Source organism: Euprymna scolopes, chromosome 25 (assembly GCF_053919585.1).
Source record: "Euprymna scolopes isolate OS-2025 chromosome 25, ASM5391958v1, whole genome shotgun sequence".
In the NCBI taxonomy this organism is placed as follows: Eukaryota; Metazoa; Mollusca; class Cephalopoda; order Sepiida; family Sepiolidae; genus Euprymna; species Euprymna scolopes.
The window spans coordinates 63,590,143-63,614,971 of record NC_136506.1 but is presented as its reverse complement, the minus strand read 5'-3'; the positions used below and the strand labels follow the sequence as shown (position 1 = coordinate 63,614,971).

The window sequence follows — 24,829 nt, the reverse complement described above, 5'->3', positions numbered from 1 at the left end:
ACATTGACACCTATCTGCAAGAACTGCAAAAATTTAATGTCATTCTCTTCCCTGACTGTACAAGTAACCTCAGGAATCACATGTGAATTTGACATTCTCATTAAACTTCCTCCTTTGAAGGAAGCCAGTTCAACCTACATAGGGTGAGTGCCACTTCTATATGTTTGGGTACTAGTAACATATAGTTTGAAATTCAAATTTCTTGTCTTAAAAGATCAATAGAGTACCACTACTGTCAGTAGTTGGCACGATTTTGGAGTTTCCTTCTAACTTGCTCTATAAAGTCTTAATAATGTCGTTTACCCTACTATTTTATCCATGGAGGAAGTGAAGCTAGATTCATAACATTCCTAAGAGTAGTTTATTTACATGCCTCGCACAACTGAAATGTTGGGAACGAGTTCAGTTTACCATGGAAATCTAGCATTAGCACTCTGGTTGAGTACAAAATTAGCCATGATCAACCTTTTTTGCATTTCTTAGTGAGCATGCTTCAGGCGATCGATAATATTGCTCCTTAAGAGGATGTAATATCTGGGACAACGGTTTTCTGTGCTTAACCAGAACAGATACTAGTCTTTAAATTATTTTTTGCAATCACTATTTTGTTTTTGTTTTCATCATTTAACTTTCACTTAAGACACGTTTCAAGACTCCAAGCATAGTTTTGGGACACAATTGCCATTTTAGGTCAATTTTCAAAACAGATAATGTATAAGTGTTATACCATTTTTCTAAACCAAAATTTCACGAGGAATCCAATAAAACAAAAACGAATACAAAATTTTGATGGGAAACCATGTTTTCAAGCAATTCTTTCATGACGGCCGGAATCGCACTTCCCATTTTTTTGTCCCAAGGACCGTATCCTGCAGATTGCGAAACTATTTAAGAAAATTACTCAAAACCTATCAATCATAAGTGTTAGGCCATCTTTCTTAACCAGAATTTTGTGAGGAATCCAAAAATAAGGGAGAGAATACCAGATCTTGATGAGAAATTGCCTTTGACATATAAATCATTCACAAGGGAAACCCTCAAAGCAAAAATGAAGGGTGAGTCACTTAGTTTTCAACCCTGTTGGAGGGAATAGTTGTGGAAACCTATCAGAAGTGATATGACCACTTTGTTAGCACATAATTTGGTATCAACTGTGAAAAATACTGCTGGGGGACAAATTTGGACAAAAAAAATATTACTGTAAAAAAAAATGCACGTCTTCAATTTGGCCAAAATCAAAAATTCCTGATATACAAGTTGTTCAGATTGATATTAGTGACAAGTTGTATAGAAGGGATTTTTGATTTTTCGAAAATTGAAGGCAGGTTTGTTTTTTTTTTACAGAAAAAATTATTTTCGGCTTCACTTTTCACCCGGTCAAACAAAACGTGCAATATTTTGGGAACCGCTAGCCGGTTGCTGCTGTTCTAAAGCTTAAATGAAAGCTAACTGATCAAGGTTACTGAGAAATGACCATAGGGACAGTGTTTGCTTCGTTTGTCATCATTTTAGAGGGATCTTTGCCAAAAAGACGCATTTTTTGACCAAAATCGGGAAAAAATTGTCACAGCCTGTAATTGAGGAGAATGGGTAAAATTCGAAGAGAGTTCTATGAGCAGCGTTTTTTTTTTTGCACAAATGCAATTTTATACTATTGTTGAACGAAAATGATTATTTATTTCCCTTAGTTTCATGTCTAAAAGTGATTTTTGGCTCTTCTTTGTGGTGAGGTAACAAAAATTGTCACTAAAATATCTCCATTTTAGGCCTTTTTTTCAGTTATATCGTTTTTTTCCGGTTGAAAACAGGTATATTAACCATATAAACCTATGATTTTCTGAAAGACAATTTAGTTTTGCCTCACATATCACAAGAATAGCTTTGTAGATCATTGTGTGACTGATCAGTGATTTTTGACTTCAATTGTCCCAAAACTATGCTTGGAGACTTAAAACGTGTCTTAAACAGAATCTCACATTTACTCCATGGACTACCCTACTTAAAATATCTCCAGCGTTTTAAAATGGATTTTACTTTGATCATTCTCTGAATGCCAGGTTTGAGATAGTAAGATTAATAAATTATGCATGAGTCATTGCAAAACTCAACATGGCACACTGAATCCACAGTTTGTCCTGGTTACAACTTCCATCATTGCTACTTCTTGTGTGATTACAATTAAAAAGAAAAAAGGGAATAATGAAAGTTTGTTGTTGAAATCCGTTCAGAAGGAAGAAAGGGAAAATAATAGGGTTATTACCGTGCCGGGGGGGGGGGTATAAATTACTTCGGGCAGGATTTTGCAACTTGGGTGATATTATTCACTCAGTCAATTTAAGCTTTTTGGTAGAGGGCGGTGACCATCTGTGAAGATAATGGTAGGCGTTTAAGCAGTTTTGGTGGTTGGTGTTGAATTTTGAACATGCAAGTCTACAATTTACGGTCATAAATCTTTTTCTGTCATGTCAAGCTGCAGTATGACATATCTCAGGAAAATATGTAAATACTTACATAGGGCTGTCTACAAGCTCTATAATTGTTTTTGTAGCCTTTGATTGGAGATTTAAGGTATTAGTTGTTTGCCCTTTGTGGGTTCACTGGTGACTATTCTCTTTCTAATCTCCACTTATGCATTTCTGAATAAGGAGAGTAAAATCCTTTTTATTATACTTCATTCATCTATACTTTGAAGGCTAATACTTTGATTTTTAAACTATATCCCATGGTGAAAACCCTAATTTAATATATGGAAGAGGGTTTAAACCTTAACTGGCATTGATCTTAGGCCCATTCTGACCAAGAGTAACAGAAGCTGCCAGGATCCAGCCTATCGCTTAAATATGTTTTTTTAAGTAAGTTGCAAGTTATCAAGGTTAAAAGCCACTCGATAATAACAGTTAATGAAATGGATACATTGTTAGTTGAATGATTAAGAATATTATGAAAGGATTGAAAGTGATGAAGTGAATGAATTAAATTCGAAGACTCTTTTATTAAAAAAAAACCTAGCAAGGTGACCTGATGTTGTCCAGGATTGAATGATGATCAACAAATGTTTCACACATCTATATTTTTATTGTCATTGAAATCAGAGAAATCGCCCATTTTTCAATCAAATCAATTGATTGCTTGTTCTAATTGGCGACCCATAGTGGTGCATCTGGAGGAAGCTTCACATGCCTCCCCACAGTTACTTAGTTCACAATATATTGCACTGTAAAGAACCTACTGTTGATTTTATAAAATTATTTTTTATATATAATGGCTTGCATTAAAGTTTATAATGCAAAGGTCAAGTATCATGCTTCAATTGTGCTCTTAACAGAAACATTCATTTTGAATGGACCCGTCATATCAAAGAACCTACTGTTGATTTTATATGCCTAGCCTCACTGCTTGTGCGGTGACAATGGCTTGAATTTAAGTTTAAAATGAAAACGTCAAGTATCATTGTTCAGTTGTGCTTTAAACAGAAACATTCATTTCGAACACTCTTCTGTCATATCAAAGAACCAACCTACTGTTGCTTTTGTATGTTTCGGCTTGTGTGGTAATAAAACTTCTCAGATGGATTTGTGATGTTAGGCTGTGTAAGGTGTTAACTTTGGTCAAAATCGCCTGTTTCTCCTTTCACCAGATTATTTTGATTATCAATACTTATCAAACACATTCTGATACAAAGCCTATCTAACAACACTGCCAGGCATATAAAGGACCTTTGTGTGAAATTTCATAAAAATCGATTCAGCCGTTTTCGAGTCCACACATATAAACAGACACACACAAAGTTTCTTTTATATATTAGTAGAGAAGGGATAGATATTTGCCTCTAAAACAAATAAATCTACAATTGTTTTCAATTGCATTCTCAAACGAATGAACAAGTACATACCTCCAAATGCTGTGAGGTAAGTCCTTGGTTATTTGCTGATTTCATTGTTAGTTTTGTCTGTTTCAACTACAAACTCAGCTAGTAAATTTGATCGAAGCAAAACCTCTCCCTTCTCTCAAAAATAATGTTAGGCAATGCTGACTTGATGCAATCGTTAAATGCTTTAGCCAACAATCAGTACAACAGACTTATAATCATTGCAGGTTTTGTTGAAAAGTTGGAATCTATATCTGTTTACATATAACTACATAGAATGTACAGCCACAGATATTATGAGTCTTTAATTTTCAAAGAATTTGAAGTTTGTGCTGTTTTCATTTTTTTTTTTTTTTTTTAATTTTCAGTCAGCAATTTTTTTTTTTTTTTTTTTGTAGGAGTAGTAGTTGAAGTAGAGAGGGGCTCGGACTTTGCACATATGCACACTCACACACAATCTTATGTTTAGAATCGTCCAAACTCGTATATTTTAGCAATAAAATATTATTATTGTTATTGTTGTTGTTGGTGGTGGTGGTGTTGTCGTCTTTGTCACTAAAACTCTCGGTTCCATTCTTTCAAAAATGATGGAAGAAATATTTTAAATTTTTTTTCCAAACAAATCCAATAAGCAATATTTTTATATGAGAATAAAATATATTTGCATTCAAATAATGACCTACTTAATTTCTTGTTTCTTATATTTTTATTGTGAAATTTAACTTGTGTGTGGTTGAAGAAAAAAATGAGAATGTACTATTGTGTACAGGGATTGAACTCACACCCTTTATATTATGAAACTTTAGTGTTTAATACATCTCCTCATGTTCCCTCTTTCCATCATTTATTGACTCTTCACTGTCACCTGTTCAATCATGTTCTCCATTGATTGGATAGATGAACAAAAAAATGTCTAGACCCACACATCTCATAACCTGGCTATTGATTCACATTTTTTTTTTTTTTAGTTAGGACAATCATTTTCAATATTTTTATCCTCCCTCTCCTTTCCTATTCCTGCTCTCCTTTTTTTTTTTTTTTTTTACTCCTTTTTCTCCCCTCTTTTGTCTTTTTCTTTTCTTCTTTCAACTTCCTTTTCACCATAACATGACAAAAGAAAATAATATTATATTAATATGACAAAAGAAATTAATATTTTATTAATATATAGATTTCATGATTCAACTGTATATAATTCCTTAAAAACTCATGTTTTTTTTTCTCTCTTGCAAATGCTGTGCGGTGAATCCTCAATAAAGTGCTGGTTTTATTAGTTTTCTTTGTTTCTACTGCAGACAAGTTCAGCCAGTAAACCAGTATTGTTTTGATCAAAGCAAAATACCTCCTCCTCTCCATCGAAAGTAATATGCTAAGCAATGCTGACTTGTTGCATTGATCCAATAACTTAACCAATGAGTACAGCAGACTTTAACCATAATTCATGTTTCATTGTAAAGTTGGAATAGATCAAATTTTTCTAAACTCTGCTTCATCTTTGGTTAATTCTGTTTTCATTTTTACTTTTGTTCCTTACATTTTTGTAGCATTTATTGATAAAATTGTGATGAAATCTGCTATAATTACTTGTATAACTGGGGTGGGTTGAGCCAGCTCTAGTGGTTTTAACTGCATTGCCCGTCAAGGCCATCCACTCTCATCTATTGGCAGCAGAGTCAATGGCATGATCTGGCCATTTATGATTCCAGTGTCAAACACGAAAAACATGAGGTTTAGACATGAGTTCCGTGTCTGTTTTGACCGTTGCAAGCCACACCTTCCAACTAGTGGGTGCATTGAGTGCCACCAATTTACGGATGAATCCTCATCAGATCGGTGCAAAACGCGATTAAATCACCTTTGACATCAGTGAAGCTAACCAAACTTTTTCTCTAGGATCCAGTTAAAGCTGTAGTTGAGTAGGGTGGGGAGAGTACACATCTTTGGTGGATGCCCGTTTGAATGATGAAAGTATGTTTGGGTGTGTGCATAATACACCTTAATGAGGTTGAGAACCGTTGGCCAGGAAGCCATCATGATGCATGATGTCCCAAAGGCTTTTGCGATCCACAGCATCAAAAGTTGCGGTGAAATCAATGAAACATACAGCGGTAGATTGCTAATAAGCTTATTTATTGTTCGAGAATTTGCCTAAGGGAGAAAATTTGATCTATGCATCCTCTGCCCCAATGGAAGCCCACTTAGTTCAGTTGGGTTCTGCAGTCATGAATATTCTGAAAACGATGCAGTAGGATAAATGAGAAAAATTATGAGGCTACATCAATCAAACTAATGCCTCTATAGTTACGGCAATCACAAATGTTATCTTTTTTGTGTAAGGGGGGGGGTATTGCATCGCTCCAGTCTTGAGGTAGTTGTTCCAAGTGTCATACTGAATCAAGAATTCGGTGTAAGCATCTGGCCATCAGGTCTGGGCAGCTCTTGTAAAGTTCTACTGGAAGGCCATCCTTGCTTGATGCTTTGTTATTCTGTAGTTTTTTTTTATGACATCACATATCTCTTCTTCCATTGAAGAATCACGGTTGGTATTATACTCGGGAGGGGGATGTTTGTGAGGGTGATAGGAGGACTGTGAGGGAGGTTTGTGGTTTGGCAGCATTTCATATATTGCTTCCATAAGATTGTCGTCTGCCAACTGGGAGATAGGTGTTCCATTCATGTCCAACAACATTTCACTTAGGCTGCTGTTTCCCTTAGTTGTCATTTTAAGAGTCTAGTGTAGTTTTCAAAAGTCTTTGACTGTTGCTATTTGCTCTATGTCTTTAGCAACGTTTTGCCAGTAGGTATTAAGATTCACTTTTTACAGAATGTGCAGTCTCTCAGCAGAAGTTGTCATTCTCAGAGCAGTGGGCCTGTTTGGTTTGGTTTGCGAGCTTAGTGTGGCCAGAGATTCAGTTCTTTACACATTGTCTGATTTTACCCAACATCTGTTGGGTAACTTTGTTTACATTGTTTTTACAGGACTGCCAGTATTCCTCAGCTGTGTACTTAATTGAAGTGCTTGAAGACCAGCAAGCATTTACTATAATTATTGAAAAATGATTCAAAGTTTTGAAGTGTTGAATCTAAAAATATATCAGATCTCGTCAGCAACAAATTTATTAGTTTGGTTATTTCCTCTCTTCCAATTTGTACATCATTTGCAATGGACCACACGAGTTTCTTAGAACTCCTCCTCCTCCTCCTCCTCCTCCTCCTCATCATCATCATCATCATCATCATCATCATGCATGTGTAGGATGAGCTATGGAAAGTGAAACCTGCCTAGTGAGGACATCTGTTGGATGGAGAGAAATGATATGAGAATGATGCGATAGATGTGTAACTTTTAAGAAAATTTTTTTTTTTTTTTGTTCTGATGCTATGCTTTAATTTTTTCTGTCCTCAGTCAGTGAAAAAGTCTTAAACTAAGGTAAGTTTTATTTTTGTCCCAATCCAGTGTGCCCCTTTTTGGGAGCTGGATTTTTCTAACATGGTAAACTAATCTTGTGTCTAACTTTGCCCTCGTGGGGAGGTAAATAAATATGAACTAATGACACTGAAGTAATTAATTTTGATGAATTTAAAAAAAAAAAATGAAAATAAAAGCAAATGAATTTATTAAAGATAACAAAAAAAAAAAAACAATTCCATTTCAGATTCAGGGTCCCATAAGTCTGTGATCACAAAAAATTAATATTCAATGCGTTCTTTAAAAATGTTTGTAAAATTTCTTGTTTTATGGCATATCAACTCTTTTGGAGTTGGTTAATGCAATCTGCTATATCACTGAAAAAAATTATAGATTCATACTCTTCCCCTTGAATAATTTTAAGTGATCTCAGTCTGGTTCCAAATCTCACTATGAAAATACTTGACATGTCTTGACAGGCCCATTGAAGAGCTCTCATATGCCGTCTGTGGCTGACTGTGTAACTAGCATAATGGTTGCTAGCATCAAGGGTAAACTCAGCATGGTGTGTTCGAGTTTTATCAGAAAATTTGAGCTGCTTTCTGTAATAAAGTTAGGAAAGAATTCATCTCCTCTTACAGCGAAGAACTGTAGAATATGTTTTCTGAAACCAAACAAAATGTTGCTTGTAGGTTAAGAATCACAAAGAAAGCCTTCTACTCCAATAGTTTCTTCCCCAGAACTGCTAGACTTTGGAACTCCCTTCCGGGATTTTGCTTTCCCAACTGTAATGACATGCAGAAGTTCAAGTGTAATGTGAACAGACATCTTGCTACTCATCTCCCTTCATAATACCCCTGCAACTTATGTCCCCGATAGCAGCCCCATACTTCAGAGTGGCACTGCGCCTTGTTTGGGATGAAAATTGAATTTAAAAAATAATAAAAATAAAAAAGATGGAATTTTGATAAGAACTGATAATTTTTATTTCCTCTGTTTTTCATGGAAAATATTGATGATGCACGTGTCTCCTCATGCAACTGATCACACCTGTAAGCAATTTGTTACTCGGGTATCAAGTTCTCAATTTCTCTCACATTTTCTCACTTTATCCAAAATCAATAACACAGAAACAGCCTTTATAAGAGTTTGTTTTATGGTATATTCTAATGGCAGTATTTTGTATTCTCTCGGCTTTTCAATTCGATTTAATAATCTGATCTTAACGTGGATCAATATCTGTTCAGCAAGTACAGCATTGAAGAAGGATTTTATTACCATTTTCAGTTTATGTGTGCGTGTGATAATATATTGTACTTAGCTTAACATTTTACTGCACTTTCACGACATTGCGGATCCTAAGATGTGAGCCAAACAATATCTAATATCTGTTATATATGTTATTTTCTTTTTAGATATGAGAGATGTTAGAGATGGGTTAGTACACATCTGAGGTTCGGTAATGCAGTGAAACTGCAGTAGAAGTGTTAAGATATGCACTATTGTTATATAACTGTATCTGAAATGGTTCAGCTGACATGTATGTACTATAAAAACGGGATCAAGTTCAGACGTTTTATCTCCTTTAGTCAAGTTATAGTTAGAAGTGAAGCAAAAAATATGACGTCTGTTTATGTTGATGTTTGGACTGAAACTTTTATTCTCCTGCTAAGTAATGGTGAGAGAAGAGAAAGACAATGCAACATCTTGTCATTATGGCACTCGAAGTCTCGCTATTTGTAAAAGACATGGAACTACATTGGGCAGGAATAGAAAAAGGTGTACATGCGTGAAATGTTTTATTCGCCCAACATATCACTACACTAGTAAGAACGTGCCTGTGTTATCTTGTCAACCCGCATACCAATCAGTATTCGAATGATGCTGTCTAAGTACAAAAGAGAAGAGTTCTTTATTATGCAACGCCTACAGTGTCATGCTAAATCTGTCCTTTTTTTTTATAAACCAGCAGAAATCGGATTCTGAATGAATTTTTTTTTTTTTTCTGAAACTAATATTGGTTGTAATTAATACTAATTTCTTCATGTTTGTGATAATACTTTGGGGAAATGCTTTTCTATAATCATATTAAAATCTACTGACATTTTAAGAACCTAAAAACTGGGTAAATCTTTTAGATTACAGGATGAAAATTCCTTGGTTATAATTCTGTGTTTGAGTGGAAGTAATTATCTTCTCTAAAGGAGGAGGGGGGTATTGCTGTTTCCTCGGCTGCTGTATAAATACATTGATTGAGTAAAAATATATAAACTATCAGTAAATATGTATAACTTTGTATTTTCTTTACACAAAATCGCAAAATGTTGATAAAAATCGCTATATTAATAAAATTGTGTGACTATTTCTCGTATGATTGTATTTCTTACCTCTGCATAACTTTACTTAAATTTTTTATTTACTATTAATCGATTATTATCAAAATCAAAAATACAATAAATCTTAAAGAAAGTAATTTAATTACAAAATTAAATCCACCAGAAGATATCTCCATTTTTTCGTAAGCAAGTCACCCATTTTTATCTTTTGTTAATAGTTAAAATTGTATCATTACTTAAATTCTTTGAAATTTGAAAACATTTAATTTTTCAAATATAAAATCATTTAAACTAGCCTTAAATTTTTTAGCAAAGACCAAGGACAATCTGAATTTTTCTTTTATTTAAGAAAGATTTGATTGTGTTAGGTATTCGTCCAGTAATACCATATCATCTAATTTTCATGAGAAGACCATCATGCCACACCCTATCAAAGGCTTTATATATGTTTAGACCTACTGCCCTAGCCAGTGCATGGTGACATATATGTTCAGAGATTAGTTAGGATATTTGCAGTAGGGTTAACTTGCTTAAATCCACACTATTGGTCAGAAGTTTATTTTCTATAAGATGGTGGACTAAACTAGTGCTTGATTAATTAAAGACTCAAAGATTTTGGTGAAGAGAGGGAGGAGGCTAATAGGGTGATAATTTAGTAGGTCAATTCTTTCGCCAGAATTCTTGTAAACTTGTACCACAGAAGCAATTTCCAGCAGTCAAGAAAGCAAAATTTAATGGCATTTGTTGAAAAGTTGGCGGAGCATTTTTTTTTTTTTTTTTAACAGTATAGTTGGGATAAGATCAGGCCTCGTGCATTTTGAGGTGTCTAGGTTTTTTATATTACGAACTTAGGAAGAGGTGATTTTTAAGTCATCAAGTGTGGCTTCTATGATGAGGTTTAATGAGATAGAACAATTATCAGTTGAGAGAGGAACCTTAGACGATTAAGAATGATTGCATAGATTAACCATTCAAATACTAGGGGGAATAGTTCATAACTGCAATTTGTTGGTGTTAGATTTGAAGACGACCATGTTATCATCTGCAGGGAAACAGTCCTGTAGTAACGTGTTTCACAGACAGAAAACCCTTACAAAAAAACTTTTTGTGGAAATTTCGAAAGATGTTAAATACAAGGAGGAAGAAAGGGCTGCTTTTTTTTCTGTATGGGAGCAAAATTAGTTCTTATAACAAAAAAGAAATATACAGGGTGGAACGATAAATTTGTCACCCTAAAGAAAACAACACTACAGCTTTATTTTAAAACTTTCATTGAAAAAATCTATTCAGGTAACTTGATTATGTAGTAGAACTGACATCTATTCAATGTAGCAACCTTCAGCCACAATCACCACCTCGATATGGATCCGGAACTGGAACCAATTCTTTTCCACAAGTGCCAGTGGGAGCTTGGTGGATGGTGGCGATCAAACTGGCTTTGTTATGGGAGATCATGTTGGTGATGTTCTTAACGTATGTCTAAATGAAGTAGTCCAGCAGGTTCAGGTTCGGGGGGGGGTGCAGAGAGAAAAGAGTACAAAGTCATAGCACTCCTTTTGAAGCCAAGCCTGGATCTCTTTGGACTTTTGGGTTGGCGTAAAGTTTTGCTGTCACACCCAGGGTTTGCCAGCAGCCACCTGATTGCACTAGGGGATCACTACACTTTTCAGTATATCCAAGTGCACTTTGGTGTTGACTTTCAAGCCAAGATGTGAGGTGGCATGATGTGGCCATTATTTCAAACCACACCAAAGACCGTAATCGTGGCCAGAAACTTCATTGAGCTGTGCCCTCAAGCGTTGAACTGTCCAGATTTGCATTTTGAGAGTACTGGTAATGGTCTTCTTGTCATAACTTGGATTGGTAGAGAGCATGAGTTGTACAGCGGCACATCTCCGATTTCACTCGTTGAACTTTCAGACATGATAGAAGGCTCCTATCACTGTTGGGATTTGTACAGAACTTACAACTAGTAGATGGTCTGCAACAAAAAAAAAACTGTTTTCATCAAACAGAAATGGAATCATGTCTTCTTTTCTAGAGCGACAATTTTATCATTCTACCCTGTAATAATAAAAAATTTAACAGGTTCGTTTGAAAACTCAAGATATGATTCAACTGCTGCAAAGCAATAGAACGATCAATTTGGTATTATGTCTTTAGATAATAATTCAACAATACACATTATTTTGATTTTTCGGATTACTTTTCTGATCTGGAGTGTTATTTTCACAACATTTCAGTTGATGAAATCTCCGGCCTTCTTCAGGTATATCTTGTCAAACTCTGGTATCTTTTTTTTTCACAAGGGCCTGGTGGTGTAGTGGAAAAAGTACTCGGTAAAATTGATTTTTAAGTTATACTTTCTAGAGATTGAAGGTTCAATCCACAGTGTGGACAACACTCAAAAATACAATTGCAAATTGCTTAATACTTCTACCCAGCAATGATTGATGAAACGAAAGCATGCTACCTCTGTGGATTAAGTAAAGGATTCTGTTTGAAAGTCCATGCAGCTTCCTGAGTTCGACAGAAAGATTTCAGAGTTCAACAAGATACACCTGAAGAAGGTTTGAGGTCATATTGACTGAAACATTACGAAAATTGCACTGACGATTAGAACAATAGTCTGAATAATCAAAATATTACAAATAATTAATCCTCATCACAAAAACTCAGAAACATAATACAATAATAGACAGAAAGAATACTAATAAAATAGAATGAATCAATAAATATGTTTTCAAAAAACTTTGCAATAGAGATAGTAAAAATGGAGAGAAAGATTGACAGGTTCTTCTTTTTAGTTTCTGGCTTTTCTATGAAAAGACTTGCATATTTATGATACATTGGTCAACTTGGAAAGGGATAAGTCAAAGAGTAGGGGAAGGTGACAAGAGTTGGCCAGTGGGGAGATGCGGCCATCCTCATGTCTAATTGAAATGCAAGCATGAAATTAATTCTTAGCTTTGTTTCTGGAGAGCTCTTCAGTAGGGAAGAATAACTGGCCCACTGTTGATCATTTCCCTTGATATATAGCCGAAAGGAAGCACTAACTCATTTTGGAGGTAATTTTTTCAATTTTTCAGTTTTACTTTTGAACCCATAGTAGTTTTTATGACATTGTTTATGTTTTTTTGTTTTTTTTCTTTTTTACATCTGTAAAGAGTGTCCATTCAACCTACATTTCAGTATATTTCTTAAAACATGGCGGTTATTGTTATTTTTTACTGATTTTTTTTTTGTGTTCAGATTTTCCTTCCCAACATGTGACCACCTCTTCACATTTGAACATTTGCTAATCAAAAGACATCTGGGGCACAAATTTCGAGTTAGTGTGTGCGTGTGTACATGCATGGGTGTGTCTGTTTATATTTAATTATTCATGTGTAGCATTGATCATATAAAGATCAGTATATCACTAAGCCAGTGCATATTTCAGAATATTATCAGATGTTCCTATTTACAATGCCTCCCCACGGGATAGAGTTCGACACTAGGGTCGTTTTTTAACGTGGTGAAAAGGAACAAAAATAAAAATTGTCTCAGTCGTGAAGGATTTCTACTCCACTGATAGAGAACAAGAAATTGAAGTGCAGCATCTGAAGAACAGATACTACACTTTGATCTTGTCCCGTAGGCCAAGTAAGTGAATATTATCAGATGTTATTACGATGCAGAAATGATGTAAACACTAGTAAATATGCTCCTTCATTGTATTTTGTTATTGAGAGCTAAAAACAGGCTGACATCTTTTAATGTGACACACTCTCCCCATCTGTGGCTAAGTCTCCCCACTGTAGTGGCCAAGTCACCTCACATCCTGGTTAACTCTCCCCCATACATGTCTAAAAAAAATTCTCAATTTTTTTTTGCATACTTATACAACCAATCACCTGAACACTAGTGAAAGAAATATAAAAAAGGCAGATTACTTATTAGCAATGTCCAGTTTATTATTCATTGGATTTTTTCTTTCCTTTCCTTTGTTCTTTCTGTGTCTATATTTGGGGGGGGGGGGTAATTTTTTTGTAGGAATGCAATCAAAATTGTCTGAGGTGCATAGCACTTTCACACATAATCTAAACAATCTTCTGACGGCTTGATTCCATTAAATATTTCTCCTGAAATTATTTCCATTCAGATGCCATTGCAGATGTGCATCCATCCATTGCATTGATGTAGTTACTCATCCAACTACTTTGTAGCCAAGAAAACTTTTATGGGACTGTTATCTACCCATTAATGAACTCTTTCAAATTCCATATTAATCAAGAGCCAAATACTCTTGTGGACATCGGATACCCTACTGATATCTGACTGACAATTAAGCCTAGCTTACATCACCACTTTTCTCTGTATCTTGTTCTTTTTTTCCTTTTTTTTTAATATCGTTAAACTTATATTGTGTCCTGAGTTGTCTTTTCATGGCCCAAACCTTGGTCTACATCAATTGGTGAACGAAGATTCGAGATTACCTACTCATGCAAAAAGAAATCTCAGTTGATTCATGCACCAACTGGAATTGAAGATTTGAGATGATATACTCATGCAAATAGCTTAATCAATTCACGTCAACAGACTAACAGAAATTCAAAGAAATTACATACAAAATTTCAGTGGATTTATACATCAACTGTTGAATTAGAAAAATTAGGACTTCAAATCTAGAAAAATCTAGTTGGTCTCAAATCAATGGGCGACCAGTAATCTCATGCATAAAAGTTATCCCTCCTTGAAATTACTGAACGTGATCTTCAAAAATAAAACCAGTTTTACTTTCAATTTGTTGGGTTATTTCAACATTAAAATCAGTTGACTCTCACAGACTAAATGATAACTGTACCCACACTTCAAATTTTTCCAACAAATTTCAGAGTACCCCAGTTAAAGAATAAAAAAAAACTTGCTTTAGTTGAAATAATAGATTCAAATGAATTTTGACGCCACACCAGGAAATAGTTTTTTTTTTTTTTTAATCTCTTTTTAAATTATTTTTTGTGACCACAAAAACAAATGTGGAAAATTTTTAAATTGTCGCATGAATATTTTTGAACAACGGGTTTTTAAAGGGAAAAAAATATGTAACTAGATTTTATTTTTTTTGCTGTCTCTCTGCTTTTTGGTATATGTTAAAAAAAAAAATCTTAACTAGGTTTTTTTATTATTGTTTCTTCCTTTTGGTTATATGTTTGGAAAAGAAACCGTAATTACTGTTGTTCTTTCGGGTGTGCCTTTTTTGCTTCCACGTATTTGTCTTTTTTTTTTTTCTTTTTTTTTTTGTCCAGATATTACAATCTTTACATCATCAACACTGATCCCCATCTGGCATTAATTGAAATGAATGGCTCTCGTCTTGGGAAGGCCTCATGTTTTGACAAGCTTCTGAGCTTGACCTTTATTCCTGATCTTAAATGGAACACATAGATTAAATCTGTTGCCAAGGCTGCTGGAAAAATGGTGGGATCCTTCTACTGATCCAGTAGATATATCAGTGCTGATGCAATTCTCTATCTATATAAGAGCCAGGTACGTCCAAGGATGGAGTACTGTTGCCACATTTGGGCAGGAGCTGCTAGAAAGGACTTATCATGCCTTGATAGAGTTCAAAATAGACTTCGTAGCCTCATAGAGGATGTCCTTTTCTCTTCCCTGCAACCTCTTTCTCACAGAAGAGATGTTGCGAGTTTGTATCTGCTTTATCGTTATTTTCATGGCAAGTGCTTGGCTGAGCGTCAATCTATGGTCTCCCTTCGCCAAACTTTCACAAGAAACACTCGTCTAGCAGAAAACGCTATCACTAATTTCCTCCACCCTTTATCTGTGCCTAAACCTAAACGTAGATTCCATGAGCAAAGCTTCTTTCTTAGAACTGCACGCCTGTGGAATTGTCTTCCGTTTTTCTGCTTTCCAGCTGACTACAATAAGGTTGCCTTCAAATCTAACGTAAACAAGTTTTTGATGAGCCGTTCCATATAAGTTAACAAATTTACCAAATTTCCATTACTAACAGTTACTATATTGTCCAATTTCTACTGTACACTCTTTAACCCTTATCCTCGAGTGGCCTCTTTGCCTTGATAAGTGGTGATGCCTATGTAAAAAAAAAAAAAATACTCGTGCAAATATTAAAAGTTCAGATTAATCATTAACAGAAGAGTGATAAAAGGCAACAGAGAACGGAAGAACGATTAATGGAACAGCAGGTACAGCAACAGAAACAAGAACAACAACAACAACAAAGAAATAAGGAAAGATTTATTTATCAGACACATATCTTCAAGTTGAGCATTAATGAAAAGTGAAGAACAACGGAACCAACTGGAAGAGTTACTAAAATTAAACTCGTTAAATACTGCCAAAACTGTTGAGAATGATACTACTTTTTTCCAAGGTACTATTTACAATACCATAAAAACTTTTGAGTATGTACCAAAAAATGTTAAAACTTTTTATGCATTCTACAGATAATATGAATACTTAATATGAACTGCAAAGAATGGTCAAACAAAAAAACAAGTACACTTATTACTGAAGAAATTGAGTACAACTGAATACAGTAGGTTTGTTGATTTTATCCTCCCAAAGAAATATATGGATCTGGAGTTCTCCACAGATAATTATTATGTGACCTGTTTGAACCAAATATGTTTCTTTTCCATAAGAGACTGAAATGCCTTAATATGGTTAAAAAGGACCAACAAAATTATTTGATGTTTGCGGTGACAGTGGATAAACACTGTAATGATTTCAAGTTAGCAGATTAACTGCAGACGATTTAAAATGTCTTATTTTGGGGCAAGGTCTGGTTTCAGCAGATGCTGAAAATGCTGTGTATTAACTAAGCTGGAGAACAAACGAGGTCTGACCTTTAAAACATTGACTGAAGATTGGCAGAAGGTAGTATCCGTTGAAAGTAACTCAAACTAGTGAGGAATCGGGAGTTGCTCATATTAAGACGATCAAGAGCAAACCAACACGTTATTCCCCACATAAAGAGAAAAGTAAAATTATGTGTCCAAATATTTACTACAACACAAAGCATGAATAGATGGAATAATCACCACCAGGACCATGTTATATCTGCGGTGACTTACTCTGGATAAAGTTTTACCCAAACTAAAAGGAAGAAAACCTGTAAAAACTATGGTAAAGTTAGCCATAATGTAACACATTGTTGGTATGCAAAAAAAAAATTGAGGAAACCCAGAAAAAAAAAAAAAGCTACCAGATGGAATAAGGAAAACCATTCCGCATGCGAAAAAGCAATAATCACAAATTGAGAAGGAGGAATCGGTCATAATTTTTGCCGTGACTTAGTTCCATAGATACCTCCACGGCAGACGGTTTATATTACAGATGAATCCCAAAACCCTACTATCGATATTTGGGTCAAAAAAGGTCTACCTGTATATGCCGCCAATAGACTTTTACATTGGGGTATGATACTATTAAAGTACAATTATAAAATTGAATACCTGTCTTGTAAAATTATCCTGAATTGTTCTGAAGTATTAGAGGATTCAATCATCACAACATTAAGGACTAATTGTGAAATAAAGAATATGATCATGGATACTATAAGAGAGCTCCCCGTTACACTTAATTGCATAAAAAGGAGGTTCTGAAAGATAACGTTATCCAAACAACAAAGAATAAAATCTATAATAAAAATTCCAATGTGCCAGATGGGTTTTCATTTTGCGACAATGTCCTTTTATATAATGATAGTGATGATACCAAGCATTCTGCAGAAAAAAATCCTGCAAGACATCTGGGGAAAAACTGCACTAAAAGCCTTGCATTGTTACATGTATTGGCCAAACATGGACAAAGACATAGCAGATATAGTTGATGCAAGTAAAGGATGTGAACTCACAGCAAAAGTGTGCAAAAACTGTGCAAAATGCAAACTGTGACCAAAAACGGATCAACCGTGGAAAAAGACACACGACAGGTCAACTTCGCAAGTTCTTTGAATGAGCAGTATTATCTCATTGTCATTGACAACCACACTAAATGGTTGGAACTCCTGAAATGTAAAAGACCGACTATAAGTTGCACAATAAAGTTCCTACACAAACTATTTGCACGATTTAATGTGGTTGATTATGTAGTTACTGATAATGGGTAGCAGTTCACATCTAATGGATTCAAGCAATTCTGTGATATATAGCAGGTTAAGCATATCACGATCTTGCAATACCATCCATGGTCAAATGGTCTGGCGGAGAGGTTTGTGGACACCTTGAAGAAGACCCTAAGAAAGCACGTCGACAGGGAGTGTTCCAACAATTTGTGACAGTGTGCAGAATAATTCCTAATTCAAATATACCTATGCAGAAACTATGTTTGCAAGGAAAATAAGATCAGTGTTTGACAGTCTCATTCTGAGGCAAGATTTAAAGATAGTCACTCTTCCTAAAAAACGTTATGTCCGTGGTAAAATGTGTTATTCAAAACTTACAAGAATAACGTAAGGTTTTGGGAAGTGGCACGGTGAAACAAAGAGTGGGAGAGCTAGTTTACATTATCCAAGGCCTTAAGAACATACATAACTGCTATCTCAATTAATTGAGAAAATGTCAACTTAATGATGAACATTTCACCACCATAAATTTTTGAAAAGCCAATTGATATCATATTTGGGAATTTTGACCTCAACGCATCCCAAGCTTCTTCTGAGGTTAGACGTTCAAACAGGAAAAAGAAAGTTACATATTCCCTGAGCATCGATCCTAAAAGGAAAAAATACTAAACTGTTTTGTTTTTTTTTTCTTTAGAAAAAAAAATCTCTTGGAAGGGGGGAGGGTATGAGACCATCACCTGTCCATTCATTAACTCTTCCAAATATTATATCATTAGAGAGCCAAGTACTTTGATAGATATTGGGTAATCTACTGATATCTGACTGACAAGTAAGTCTATCTTATGTCACCACTTTTCTCTGTCTCTTGTTCCTTTTTTAATATATTTTTAAAACGTATACCGTGTTCCAAGGTGCCTTTTTTATGATCTCAACCTGGGTCCACATCAAAAACTTAACACAGTCATCTGCTCATATCAAATTCTTATCATCAACTGAAGTTTTACAATTTTAATTCAGCCACATGCTTTATTTCTTTCTTTCTTGTGCTTTGCTTGAAAAGTCACATGACTCCTTCTAATCTTAAGATTTATTATATCACTATTTGATTTCCAATTCTAAAATGGGTTCATCATATCACAAAGGGAGAATGTATACAGAATTATTCAACTACATTAAGAAAATTTGAGCTGAATTGAATGTATCAGTCTCAAGCTATATTCTTTCCCTTGTTAAAATTCAATTATCAATTAAAAAAAAACAAAAACATTCATATTTGGTGTCAGGAGAGGCTGACTCTTTCTTTTAAAATAGCTTCATTTTAGGTTCAAATTCTGAACAGCGACTTTACAGTGGCTGTTTGACATGCCTTTCTTCGGTTATATTGCATTTATCTGTTGCTAGTTAACATTCCATTTTTTTGGTTGCTGGTCAACATTTGTTTTTTCGCTTGATTGAGATTGAAATGTAATACAAAAATCTGTAAACTCTTGAACATTTAAACCAAAATATATAAAATAATTGTCAGGATACACAATTCTTCCCAAGAATATGGATATGAAATGGAAGTTTTTTTTTTTAAGTGTATGTGCAACATCTTACATTAAACCGATTGTATATATTGACAACCTGGTTACGTTGAAAAATCTTAAACTCTGCCAGTGTTTTTTTTTATTTTGTGTTTTAAGTGTTTCTTCATTTTTATTTTATTGTTAGGATTTTCAAAGTACAAATCTGATCTTCTTCCACATGTAAAATTAATTGGCAATAAATAAAATATACTTGCACATTTACAGCAGAAATTTTTTATGTAAACAAATTAAGTCAATAGTTATTGTAGAATACGCCAACAGGTGCTATTGATTATATTATAACTTCCAATCGATATTCTTAAATAAAATCAAAATCATTTGTATATTTACTCGGAGACATTTTAAACTCTGACATGGATCACTCTGTTCAGAGAGCAGCCATTATTTGTTTTGTTTTTATTTCATTTTACTAAACATTTATTTTAAAATGTTAACATGTTTTATGATTATTTACATAAAACTCCGGTATTATTAAACAGTTATTTCCTGAATAACTTGTGAACAAACGATCATGGCAATTATTGCTACTTGTGTCCAGAACCAAAGAAATTTTCCAATTCAAATACGTGACGAAACTAACACGTTCAAAATAGTGCAGACGTGCATCAATTGGTAAGGAAATATTTTTAAGAACATGGACCAATGTTTGCAAAAACTGAGTAACCAAACCGTTTTATGTAGATTGTATTTACAAAGCTATTTAAGTCAAAAGTATGTGGGGTAAACACTGACTTCGAATTTTACTTTATGAACCATGAGTAGAAATTTTGTCTATCTGCCACTATTTTTTTTAGTTAGTCACAATTTTTAATGTAATAAATGCATTTCAGAATTTTTCTCATTTTGAAATATCAGATATTAACTACTTTAAGAAATGGAAAATGTTGCATTAACAATAAATAATAAATTCTCAACAAATAAAATGCTAGGATCAGCAATCTGAATTGAATTGAAATCTTCAGGTTAATGTTCTACTAAGTGAGCTATTTGAACTTTTTTATAAATAGAGCTTTAAACATTACTGTAACAAAATAATTATCGGGCTAAGATCCAAGTGTAGTATCTGTTAACTTGTCCTTAATCAGTGTAGGGGAAACCCTTTTATACTAAGGCAATTTTATATTTGTTTACTTTCAGAGTGCCCCCTTTTTGGGGAGCTGGTTTTCCCCTATATTAAAAACGACCTTGTGTGACATTTTGCTTTAATGAGGAAGCAAATAAATATCCATAATTATAACTTTGGCATGATGTCATAGATTTATGATTTATGTCCTGTTTCAAAACATGAATCCAAACATAGCAACAATGATAAAATGAATGAGCAAGCATTATCAACAGTGTTGGAAAATTCTCTCTCTCTCTCTCTCTCTCTCTCTCTCTCTATATATATATATATATATATATATATATATATATATATATATATATATATATAAATATTAGTGATGGGACGATGCCAAAATTTTTCCCAATTCCGATTCCGTTCAAAATTTCCGATTCCGATCCGATTCCCGATTCCGATTCCGATTCTTGTAAAATTTATACATATTTAATTAGAGATTTTTTTTGTTTGTTTTTTCGTAAATTTTCAAATTATTACATAAACCCCTGGTTAATGTCCGCGTATATTTTATCTCAAATGTTTGCCTTGTAATTGATTAAAAATTGTAACACAACAAAACATTTATTTTGATTTTAAAACAAAGCTATATTGTACCAGTTCGTATTTACTGTATAACATGCTACTTACATGAATAGTGGAAAATATTCGAAGATTGGTAGGCAAAATAAGAAAACGATGTAAGAACAATATATTTAACAACGCCACTTAGCAAAGCCACATCTCATTGTTACGAACGAATTTCTAAATAATAATAATATTACTTTTATGAAAACCATTTTTAACGTGAGATTGCGTGAGCTTTCTGTGCTTTCTCTCGCAGCTAAATCCCTATTCCAAAATGAAATATTACTTTTATAGATTACGTGTTAGAACATTTTTTTTAATTGGCGGAAAGAAAAGCGATCATTTAGAATTTAGAGTGTAAGATCAGTTTCGAATATAAATTTAACGTAAAATGATGATCATTTCTGGCCATCCTAATTCTTTATGGATATTAACTAAAGTGTTTCCCACTAAATTAAGTTCGGTTTGCAACGTTGTAAAACCATGTGTAATCGCTTAAAAAGTAGACACCCTATCCCCAATAAGCGCACATAATTTAAAATTGGTAACACACTACAGCTCATGTTACGTTATATTTATTTGTGAAACTGACCGTCTATTTTAAATTCCTAATCGTTTTATATTAGTGTTGTGTCGATTAATCGGAATCGGGAATCGGATAAATCGGTAATTTTGGGGGTATCGGAATCGGTATTGGAATCGGAAAAATTTGTGCCTAATTTCCGATTCCCAAATCGATTCTTTTAATATTTTTAAAAAGTTAATTTTCAATTGTTTGTACCGATTATAAATATTTCTTTCTTTTAAACTATTAGTAAAACTAAAGAAGATCTAAACTTATTTTATATGTGTAAAATAAACAAAACAAAAATTGAAACTTTGCGAAAATTCGCTAGATAACCTTTAGAAGAATGCAGTTTATTTTCAAAGTAGCGAAAGAATTGTCTAAAATTAAAGAAATATTTTGCCCAGAAAAATAATATCAAACATTATTGCTAATTAAATGAAAAGTAGAATATAAAAGTGTTGGGTTTTGTCGGTATGTTTGCTGCTCCCTCACTCGGCAATCGGTATTGACAAATATAACAAGCCGTGCATGCATGGTCCCCCTCTATGTGAGGAGGGGGGGATCGAATAAAGTGATAAAAAAGTGATACATAACTGATAAAAAAACAATTTTGAGTGAAAAAAAATTTTTCAAAAGTTTTCAGAAAAATGACTAAGTTCAACTTTTGTTCCACACCCAATATTAGCCCTAAAACCTCCAGGGCTTGTGACTCTGATTTTTCCCAGGGTCAGTGATACTTCCATCAGGTGTATATCAGGTATGCCCATGGTTTTGCCAAGTTTCAGAAAAATCTAATGAATGGATGAAAAGTTATTCTGAAAAATATGTCAATTTTGTCTATTTAGAGTCATTTTGAGGTATTTTTTTAACCTCTTTTGCCCCCATGGGGGAGCTGATTACTTGTCAAAATGGACAAACGGCTATGTTTCAGGCCTTAAGACATGTAAATTTGAGTTCAGCACCATAAAAAAACACTAAATAGAGATACATAATCACATTTTAGACAAATATGAAAAAAAAGAGCATAAAAAAGGGGTGGTTTTTAGCCCTAAAAGTTCCCGGGGGGCGCAAACCAGAGTTTTGCAAGGGTCAGCGATACTGAATTTACATTTGCAACAATTGCCTTCACATTTTGGACAAGTTTCAGTAAAATCTAATGGACGGGAAAAAAGTTATCGGGCCAAAAGTGTCATTTTTGCCATTTTGGGCATTTTGACCCCTTTTCAGCCCTTGGGGGAGCAACGAGAGTGTTCTTTAAAAAAAACTCGATGTTGTGCACATCTACGTATTGGAGTACAACTTGTGGCAAAATTTCAGAAAAAAGTAATGGACGGTTATCCGGGAATCATCCGGACGAACGGACGGACGAACGAACGGACGAACGCCACTGAAAACTATAGTCCCTCTCCGATAAATCGGGGGGGGGGGACCAACAAGGAATGGGCAAAATTGTGAAAAGGCTTGGCCTTTGATTTAATTTGAAATATGCTTCCAGTGTGATTTTCTTTGATTCTGTTGGTATTGTTTATGTTTATACTTAAGGATTGCTACGACAGCGCCAATGCCGTCTGAAGCCGAGGCCTCCGTGATATATATATATATATATATATATATATATATATATATATATCACGGAGGCCTCGCTGAAGCCTGCCAATCTCACTCAAAAGTTGAGTTGAAAGTATTATGGGGTAATTAACACCTTCGATGCCGTTGGTTTCGACAACAATACTTTTTCACACCCACTTGCCAAATTTCTCAAGGAGTTTAATATGAAAAGATTTCAAACGAATAGAGTTTTATTTTATTTTCCTGGAGCCACATTGTCTGACACCGTCGCATTTTTCTTGGGTTTCGGAAAAGTTAAAAATATACATGAATATCTCACAATGAATTTATCAAAGTCTGGATAAAATAGATAAAGAGAAAACATTTAGAAATTTTTCAGATTGAAAAAGAAATTATATTTACATTTAAAAGTCCCCCCTCATTGAAATTCTACTTTTGGACGATATTTGTAAACCCACTAAAAACCAAATTATTTTTAGATCTAGGATGAAGCTCTAAACTGTCTTCACGTATTAAAAAAGGGTGCTTGTGCAGTTTACACTATGTTAAAAAACGAAAAAAAAATATATATATATATTCTACGTACTCGTTATGGAATGAAGTTCTCATAAAAAAAATCACGTAATTTCATCAAATAGTTTTTATTTTATGCCGTAAAAACGATTAGGGAAATTCGGAATCTTCCTAAAAAAACTGCGATAATTAGTCAAGGGAGCGTAAAACAAAAACTATTTAATGAAATTACGTGATTTTGTTATGAGAACTTCATTCTATAACGAGTACGTAGATCTATAGAGTTTAGTTTTACTAATAGTTTAAAAGAAATAAATATTTATAATCGGTACAAGCAATTGAAAATTAACTTTTGAAAAATATTCAAAGAATCGATTTTGGAATCGGAAATTATACACAAATTTTTCCGATTCCGATGCCGATTCCGATTCCCGGAAAATTACCGATTTAACCGATTCCCGATTCCGATTCCGATTCATCGGCACAACACTAATAAATATATATATAAAGCTGAACGTGTGTGTGTGTCTGGTCATGAATAGGCTCCTATATGGTTGACTATTTTAAAAAACTGATTACATATAATGATAGAAGATGTATCGAGACACAGGAATGGGTATGTTTGATCTGGCAGAACGATGGTTCATAAAAATTGTGGGGTCTGCGTTCGCGCCTGGCCCCCAAAGTATGGAAATAAAAAATGAAAAAAAAAACGTTTACAAGGGTTTTTGATATAGATGTACATAATACTTTGATAAGTATGTTTCAACTTTAATAGGGATAGTATAATAAAATTGTGGGGTCTGCATTCGCGCCTGTACTCCATGGAAATATGGCACAAACTTTAACAAAGACTTTTTATATCTATTTGCGTAAGTATACTTTGATAATTATGTTTCAGTTTGAAGAAATATAGTATAATAAAATTATTGGGTGTTCGTTCGCACCTGACCTCCATAGAATGTAAATATGTCACAAAGTTTAACAAGGTTTTTTAAAAGGGGTGAGGGTCCACAATAACACCTTAACTTTAATCTTAATTCACATTAGCTTTTAATTATTTTTTTTGAGTTGAATCATATTGTGTCAAATAAATTCACGTTCTAATTAAAGTGAAAGCCAAAAAAAAGTCGAAACTTTAGACAATTCTCGACAAAAATTTTGCATAACTGTTTTTTTCTTTCTCCACTTGCATGTGGCA

The 24,829-nt window shown here is 34.0% G+C and overlaps 1 protein-coding gene across 3 annotated transcripts in view; it reads left to right on the top strand.

Annotated features, from left to right (window-relative positions):
* The window catches only part of LOC145247403 (uncharacterized), a 270,622-nt gene that overhangs the window by 33,567 nt on the left and 212,226 nt on the right, over positions 1–24,829 (top strand). The window contains exon 2 of one of the 3 annotated variants that reach the window (XM_080109106.1): positions 7,275–7,298. The exons of the other annotated variants lie outside the window; for them this stretch is intronic. The gene's annotated coding sequence lies outside the window, so the exon portion shown is untranslated. The remainder of the gene's footprint in view (positions 1–7,274; positions 7,299–24,829) is intronic. 3 annotated transcript variants of the gene reach the window in all.